This window comes from Maniola jurtina, chromosome 19 (assembly GCF_905333055.1).
Source record: "Maniola jurtina chromosome 19, ilManJurt1.1, whole genome shotgun sequence".
NCBI classification, from domain to species: domain Eukaryota; kingdom Metazoa; phylum Arthropoda; class Insecta; order Lepidoptera; family Nymphalidae; genus Maniola; species Maniola jurtina.
Genome location: NC_060047.1, coordinates 390,355 through 398,921, shown reverse-complemented (window position 1 = coordinate 398,921; position 8,567 = coordinate 390,355).

Sequence of the window (8,567 nt, the reverse complement as noted above, 5' to 3'; positions counted from 1 at the left end):
CGAGGCAGTATATTTTATTGAAAATATAAACCGGCATATTGGAAAATATTTTCTGGGCTAGATAAACTAAGATATTGGATATAGTATGTTTACTATAATGCAATCTATAGGTACGTTATATTTATTATAGGAATATATTTTAAGCCGCTGGGGATGGAAACTTGAAATTTTAACAGTAGGTTCCTTTTGTAACGTCAGTCTCTGCACCCAGTAAGAAATTTTGGCACAGTGGTAAGCGTCAAATTTCTGATGGAAGGCTTCGGCCGTGGCTAGTTACCACCCTACCGGCAAAGCCAAACTTAAGATTATTTTATAGATTATAAATTTTAAAATTATCGATAGCATGACATCCCTTTTTGATAGCAACGACTGCAGGGCTGTCACTCATCAGTGTATCAGCGCTTGGTCCATTGCAAAGAGAGCTGATTGTGATCGTGAAGTTATTAAAGACTCGGTAATATGTCACCAGGTAACATTATTTTATCGAGTTTATATACAATTATCGATAGCATGACATCCCTATTCGTTAGCAATGGCTGCAGGGCTGTCACTCGTCAGTGTTGTCAGCGTTCGGTCCAGTGTAGGGACAGCTGACTGTGACTGCGAAGTTATTAAAGATTTGTTAATATGTCACCAGGTAACATTATTTTATCGAGTTTTTGTAGAATTATCGATAGCATGACATCCTTATTCGTTAGCAATGACTGCAGGGCTGTCACTCGTCAGTGCTGTCAGCGTTCGGTCTAGTGTAGGGACAGCTGACTGTGACTGCGAAGTTATTAAAGACTCGTTAATATGTCGCCAGGTAAATAAACTTTATTTTATCGAGTTTTTGTAGAATTATCGATAGCATGACATCCTTATTCGTTAGCAATGACTGCAGGGCTGTCACTCGTCAGTGCTGTCAGCGTTCGGTCTAGTGTAGGGACAGCTGACTGTGACTGCGAAGTTATTAAAGACTCGTTAATATGTCGCCAGGTAAATAAACTTTATTTTATCGAGTTTTTGTAGAATTATCGATAGCATGACATCCTTATTCGTTAGCAATGACTGCAGGGCTGTCACTCGTCAGTGCTGTCAGCGTTCGGTCTAGTGTAGGGACAGCTGACTGTGACTGCGAAGTTATTAAAGACTCGTTAATATGTCGCCAGGTAAATAAACTTTATTTTATCGAGTTTTTGTAGAATTATCGATAGCATGACATCCCTATTCGTTAGCAATGACTGCAGGGCTGTCACTCGTCAGTGCTGTCAGCGTTCGGTCTAGTGTAGGGACAGCTGACTGTGACTGCGAAGTTATTAAAGACTCGTTAATATGTCGCCAGGTAAATAAACTTTATTTTATCGAGTTTTTGTAGAATTATCGATAGCATGACATCCTTATTCGTTAGCAATGACTGCAGGGCTGTCACTCGTCAGTGCTGTCAGCGTTCGGTCTAGTGTAGGGACAGCTGACTGTGACTGCGAAGTTATTAAAGACTCGTTAATATGTCGCCAGGTAAATAAACTTTATTTTATCGAGTTTTTGTAGAATTATCGATAGCATGACATCCTTATTCGTTAGCAATGACTGCAGGGCTGTCACTCGTCAGTGTTGTCAGCGTTCGGTCCAGTGCAGGGACAGCTGACTGTGATCGCGAAGTTATTAATGACTCATTAATTGTCCTCAGGTTACATAATTAAGTTTTGTAGGTACCTACATTATACAAACAGTAGGTACCTACTGTTTGTATAATGCTACATATTGGAAAATGACATTAAGTCCAGCATTTAGGCTTCCTTTTGTATTTAATATCACTTGTGGAGTTAGGTTTTGTAGAAATCCCACTCACATACACATCTTGTATTTGGCAGTAGATTTACTATTTAATTTTATATAACTGTAACTCTAAAACTACCTAATATTGCTTATTAATGTTAGAAACTACTTATTTATTTCAATTGTAACAGAATATGTTATGGAAGAGCGGGGCCACCCGCCACAAGTACTAGTATAATACTATAATTTCTATGTCATATGTAAACTTGTTTTTTACCGAAATAAATATTTTTGTATCTTTTTGTATTTTTTTTGTACTCCTAAATAAGAACCAAACTACGTTTGTATGGAAAGCGCGCTAGATATACTACGCGACAAAGTATATATGGAAGTGTAGATTATACTTTGCTTGTAGATTATTCTAATGGATTTTTAGAAGATTATGTAAATCATAAAAGAGCGTTTGCATGTCATATCATAATACTGTATATCAAATCTTTGAAAAGAGCAACCGCTGAGTTTCTTGCTGCTACTTCTCGGTAAGAAAGGCATTCCAAACCAGTGATAGATGCATTTGACGATTCAAAAGTACTTGAAAAAGTGTAATTGAATTTTTCCAAATAAATCTAGGAAAACCTTCCACGCGGACCAAACCCCGGGAAAATGTGAGTTAAGTACTTTTAAGAAGGTAAGTAACATAGTATGTTTGTTACACGCTATCGATAAGTGCCGCTTGACACGGTGAAACACGAATTAAATTACAACGTCGAGGAACAAATATTGGCTCTTCAGCAACGAGTCTATCCAGGTGTTTGCACGTTAAGAGCCCCGAGACAGACAGCCGCTTAACAGCCTGACACGAGCCAGTGTACAAAGTGTTTAAGAAATCAAAGAAGGTGCCTAATTAAAATTTGACGAATTTATTGAAGTTTAAAAATCGTAGCTCACTTACAATACTATACAATTTCTTTATTTTTCATAATGTGTACGAGTACATAAGGTGTTAAATCTGAGGAACATAGTTCAGCACATTAGCCCTATCGGTGTACAAATATTATAGTAGATATTTGAGATTACTATGTATAAAAAATTAATCAGATTACTATGTATAAAATAATAAAAAACCTTTGAATGCAGTTGTTTCTTTTTAAAAAGAGAGAAGTAAAATGATCTAAATTTTCCCTCCAGGGGCCATAGTTTTTTTCCACAGAGTAGATATATATTCCTATTATTTCATTTAATATTTATTATTTACTACTATGGATGAATTTAAATATTGTAAAAATTTACTAAGAAGTAATTTTGCATGCCACTCCATGGCAGATTGTAGTTACTACAAGTATACCTCTATTGTAACATCTATTGTACCTACCTCCTCAATCTATGCAAACAATTAATGAAAGATATGAAATATGGTTTTTTTTTAAATCTTTATTTATTTTAAAGAACTTGTATACAATTTGTACATGTCAGTTCTATAGTACTTAAATCTAGATTAAACTAATTAACAATTGACTTAATCAAAAGTACGAAAAATAGATTAGGTACTATATAAAATGTTTCAAGTTAAGATATAGAATATAGATTAGTAATAGGTTATATAAAATTTGATTAAATATGGATTTTATTACATCGTCATCGGGTGACAGAAGGGCTGGCCCATTTTTTGCTCAACGGATCAGCCTGGCTGTCTAGCGCGGAAACGCAGCCAGTATTCATGGCACCAATAATAAAAAAAGAAGGATAATATTTTAAAAAAATGAAATGAAAATGATATAAAGAAATTTTCACTTCAAAAATCTGAGCCGGCGCATATGATGATTCGTAAATCCCAATTAGAGGCGAAACTCTAACTGCACAAGGCAAAAGCAGTTTTCAGCCATTTTCCAGCGTTTCAGTTGCAGAATTCAATTGAATTTTATTTCTGCATTCCGTCCGAGCTTTTTCGTTCCCACTTGGGGAGCACGTAGCTAGTGAATCTGGCGTAGGTTTCGATATTAATAGCTCATAATGCCAAGTTAAATAAATAAAAAACGCTCAAGAATTGTCAAAGGTTTATTTATTAATCTAATTTTGACGGCCTGCCTGGCGCAGCGGTAAGCTCTGTGGTCTAGTGGGGGTCCCGGGTTCGATTGCCAGTAAAAGTTTGGAATTTCATAATTTCTAAATTTCTGGTATAATTTGGCCGTAGGCTACGGCCGTAGCTTGTTACCACCCTATCAGAAAAGCCGTACCGCAAAGCGATTAAGCGTTCCGGTATGATGCAGTGTGGAAACCAAAGAAGTATGGGATTAGTGAAAACTGGCATACCCCTTCCAGGTTAGCCCGCTTCCATCTTAGACTGCATCATCACTTACCACCAGGTGAGATTGCAGTCAAGGGCTAACTTGTATCTGCATAAATAAGGGCAGCATGGCAGACTATGGCCCGAATCTTTATCATTCTGAGAGGCGACCCCTACTTAGTAGTGGGCTGGTGATGTGTGGGGTGGAATGGGATCATAATTAAAAAATGCTCAAGAATTGACATCATGAACCCATCGCCTATAGTATGCTAGCAACATCGTTACACATCAAACTCTGATTAAATCTCTAACATACAGCAGATTTAATCATCTAATATTGAGAAGAGAAGCTGTTCTACACGTAAATCGAGCGGGACAAGGACAGCGCTTTACATAATACTACTAGACGTACCCTTACGTTGCGGAGGTACAAAGTGTCGCTTCTTTAGGCAGTAATAATTATTTAAAAAAAAGAATATTAGCCATTTTAATCATGACTAACATTCCCCTTTCCCCTCCAACTAAGCGTAAAGCTTGTGCTAGGAGTGGGTACGACAATAGTGCAACGGCTGGGGTTTGAACCGCCGACCTTTCGGAATTCAGTCCACTCCTATAACCGTTGAGCTATTGAGGCTTCGAATATTTTGATATACTTACTTAAGAAAATTAAACAATTAAGGAAAGTAGTGTCCAATTAAGAACATCTCTACTAGGTCAGCGGGTAGTTTTTCAATTAGTAGGTGCAGCAAAGAGTAGAAATAAAGAACCTCCAATCCAATTAAGAGCAAATTGTACAAGTGGAACCACTTAATTACCAATTCCTTTGAAATGTCGCATTGCAATGTAAAACAGGTTTTAAATATACATTAGACAAAACTTAATTTTTAATGGGTTCAGTAAGTTGTTTACTTTTGGGTTTTTCAATTACATATTTTTCATCATTAGCACAATCTATCTCGGCATCGTATAGCTTATTCCACTGCTGGACATAGGTGTTTTAGGATATTACCATAGTTATCTTGGATTATGACCAAATTGCTGAGTTATTCTCGCTAAACATTTTAAATCTAGAGAAAAGAACTGTCACATCAAGAGAAATGCCACTTTTCTTGCTTTATTTCAAGTAATATTTGACACATTAGAGGATTTTAAAAATAAATTATGATTATTTTATTTTCATTAAATTCTAATACGTAAATACAGTCCGATACCAATAACCATTCGCCTTCTATTTGTAGTTTTAGTGATTTTATTTTTCAAACCTGCAATGTAGGTAAGCGTGCAAACCACGGGATCAATGGCCCACCTACGATGCGGCATTAACCCCGCGGCACCTAGCTACGCAACGTTCATTGACCTCTAGCGTCAGTCAGATGTTTTGTTTGTAATACATCGCGAACTTTTAAAAATACAGTTCTTAGTTTTGCTAGCGGTCTGCTTACACCCTGTACAAGTAAGTAAATATGGCAAATATGGTTATTGCATCAATTTCTGCTAATACCCAGAGAAAACCGTCTGAACTGACGGTTAATTAGAGCAGAAACACAATATCGACTGCGCTCCCGGGACGCGGGATTATAATTGAAGTCGCCTTTGTAGCGCTAAAATACGCTTTTATAATTCCTGGAAATCGAATTATTATCATAAATCAATAATAGATTCAATGGAATACAGATATTTCAAATGGATTCCGGGTAAAAAGGGTTTTCGATTAGCTTTGTCGTTTGATTGTTTTGTAAAAAAAATTATAAAATGTCTTTTATCGGATATCTCTGTACCTGATCTAGTTGCCCAGTTCAGGCTTCTCTAGATGCAAATTCTTTCTTAGTGGGGTGCTACGTCGCTATAAAAAGTATTCCTACCTATCTAATACAGTAGACCCCCGGTAATCCGGCCCCTGTCTAATTTGGCACCCCCTGTAATCCGACATGTCTAATTATTGAATTTACTAAATTTGACCTGCAGGTCAAATTTAGTAAATCATACTTCACTATGTATAGTGAAGTATGATTTGTACTTCAGAGTATTAGACTACTGGACCGTGTCCAAAAAAATTATGGGTCATAATATACACCACCAGGTGACGTACCTATATAGGACGATATAAGAGCATAAAATAATACGATTCAGCACTATGCCGTCACTTGTAGGCTGTCCAGCTGAGTGCTGGTGAGAATTCAAAAGTGCAGGTAGAGTGAGTACATTTTGTTCATATGTTTTTCTTGTGCTTTATGACCTACCTACCTGCCGAATTCTAGGTCAACGGGAAGTACCCTATAGGTTTTTTAACAGACAAGACAGACGGACAGACAGGCTTTTTCCTTTCAAGGTACAGAACCCTAAAAATATTTTAATATCACCCAGTGAAGCAGCAATGTAGAATCAACCAGCTTCGATGGCTATCAGTCAGTATTAGACATTGAGCGAATCACATAGCTGGTATTGGTTTTGGATAAATGTTACTCAAAACGCAATGTCTACAACTTTTTGGTTATTAACCGACTTCAAAAAAAGGAAGAGGTTCTTAATTCGTCGGAATCTTTATTTTATATTTATTCGTCGAAAGTTTCCTTAGTAATAATAATAATTTGTATTTCATAACCGTTTCGTAGATACGAGGCAATTACGCGTAATGGCGGCATCGCGACTTGTACGCCACAAGTATAATATAGGAAATTGCTTTAATACGACTAAGTACGTAATAGATTGGCCTTATCATTGCTTCTAAGTATTATTGTACGACATTTTTATTAAGGAATGCTGAAACGTAGTGAATTTTCCATTCAACCGACGAAAACAAGGAGCATACATATTATTTTAATGACTACGCATAACTTTTTACAGAGATTAATTTTTTTTTTTTTTAAACAGATATAAACTTTTTGAAAAACAGCCGCGTCTACCACGAATGAGGCTTGCAAAAAATGCCTTCCTGTACTACAGTGTTTAAATTGAGTTAACTTTTGTAATATCAACCCATCTTGACAGTCGGAGCAAAAACTTTTATTGGAAGGATTCGTCTAATTTCCCCGGACACTCGTTAATTGTATGAAAATGTCGGCCTTCGCGTTATTACGTACATTTGTCACCAAAACAAGGAATACTCTGGAACGGATGTGCCTTAAGAGCGTTAACGCATGAGCCTGCTTGGCAAGTTTAGGTATTTACCCGAGGTTCTTTGTTTGTTTCCGTGAACGGACGTACCGAGTTCAGTTTAGTTTATAACAAACCGTTTTGATCCTAGACGATTTTCAAACGGATTATTTTTTCAATATTTTTAAGTATGTGGTGTTAGTTTGTCGTTTTTTTTAAAACAGTGATGTTTTTTAAAACAGTGTATTGTCTTTATAGATTAAGTACGAGTGAATAAAACTTATAATTGTAGTCAGTACTTAATACTAATCTTTTATATACTTGTGTTAGTATAAGAGAGTCAAGAAATTATACAAAATTCAACTTTCCTTATACATATTTACGAAAATATGGTTCCCTTATCGTGCACAGTATAAATAATTACACCTACTATATTAATTTTCACATATATATTTATAAAGGCTGGTAAAATAAAAGTGAAATCCGTCTAAAATTTAAACAGTCTTAAATATTTAATTTGCAATATTATCGAAAATATAATGCAATGCTACTAATACTCATAAAGACATTGAGCAATTTTTCTTATTTATGGTCCTTTACAATCTTTTCAAATTTTATTGTTAGTACTAAATTGTACTTACCGTAAGCGCAAAACAATGGACAGTACAATGAAAGGGATTAACAGGTACAAAAATGCAGATGTTACACTTGAGTAGGTATTTATTCATCAAAAATAAGTGCACTGCTACGCGAGTCAGCAGCAGGATACAAAAACAAAATAAGATAAAGTTCAAAACTGAAAGTACAAAAACCTACCAACTACTTTTAAAGACTTCACCGCAGATGATTGATTTATATTTGAATATGTATAAATCATTATATACATGTATTCGAAATTTTCATAGTAACTGCTATGATTTGATATCGAACTCGATCCATCTATTTCAAGTTTATTTTTTCTTGATATACATTTCTTTTTCATGTCTTGTGTAGGTAATACCAATTTCGATATACTTTTTGGGTTTTGTAGGTTATATCTCTTACATTCGTTTTGATTATGATAAGTTCTTTTATGACTTATCGGAAAATTTTATGACATATGACAATATAGCCTCTAACATACGGAATGGTAAAGCTAAGCCAAAGAGAGATCTCATTTATCAAAATTTAATGTGCAGTTTGGCAGTAATAAGTGAATTGATGAGTCGGTAAACAAACAAACACGCAACACAACACGTGACAGGTTGTGATGGCAATCAAGGTAGGGACGCCCCGCACACCCACACAATCCCTGGGCTAATCCGGTACGGGATAGCGCGGGTGACGTGCGGGTGTGCAGAACGTCCCCCGCCTCATACCTCGATTGCCATCTCGACCTGTCACGTACTATGCATAGCTGCCGAAAACTCAGTCCTCCCTTAGTTGGATAAAG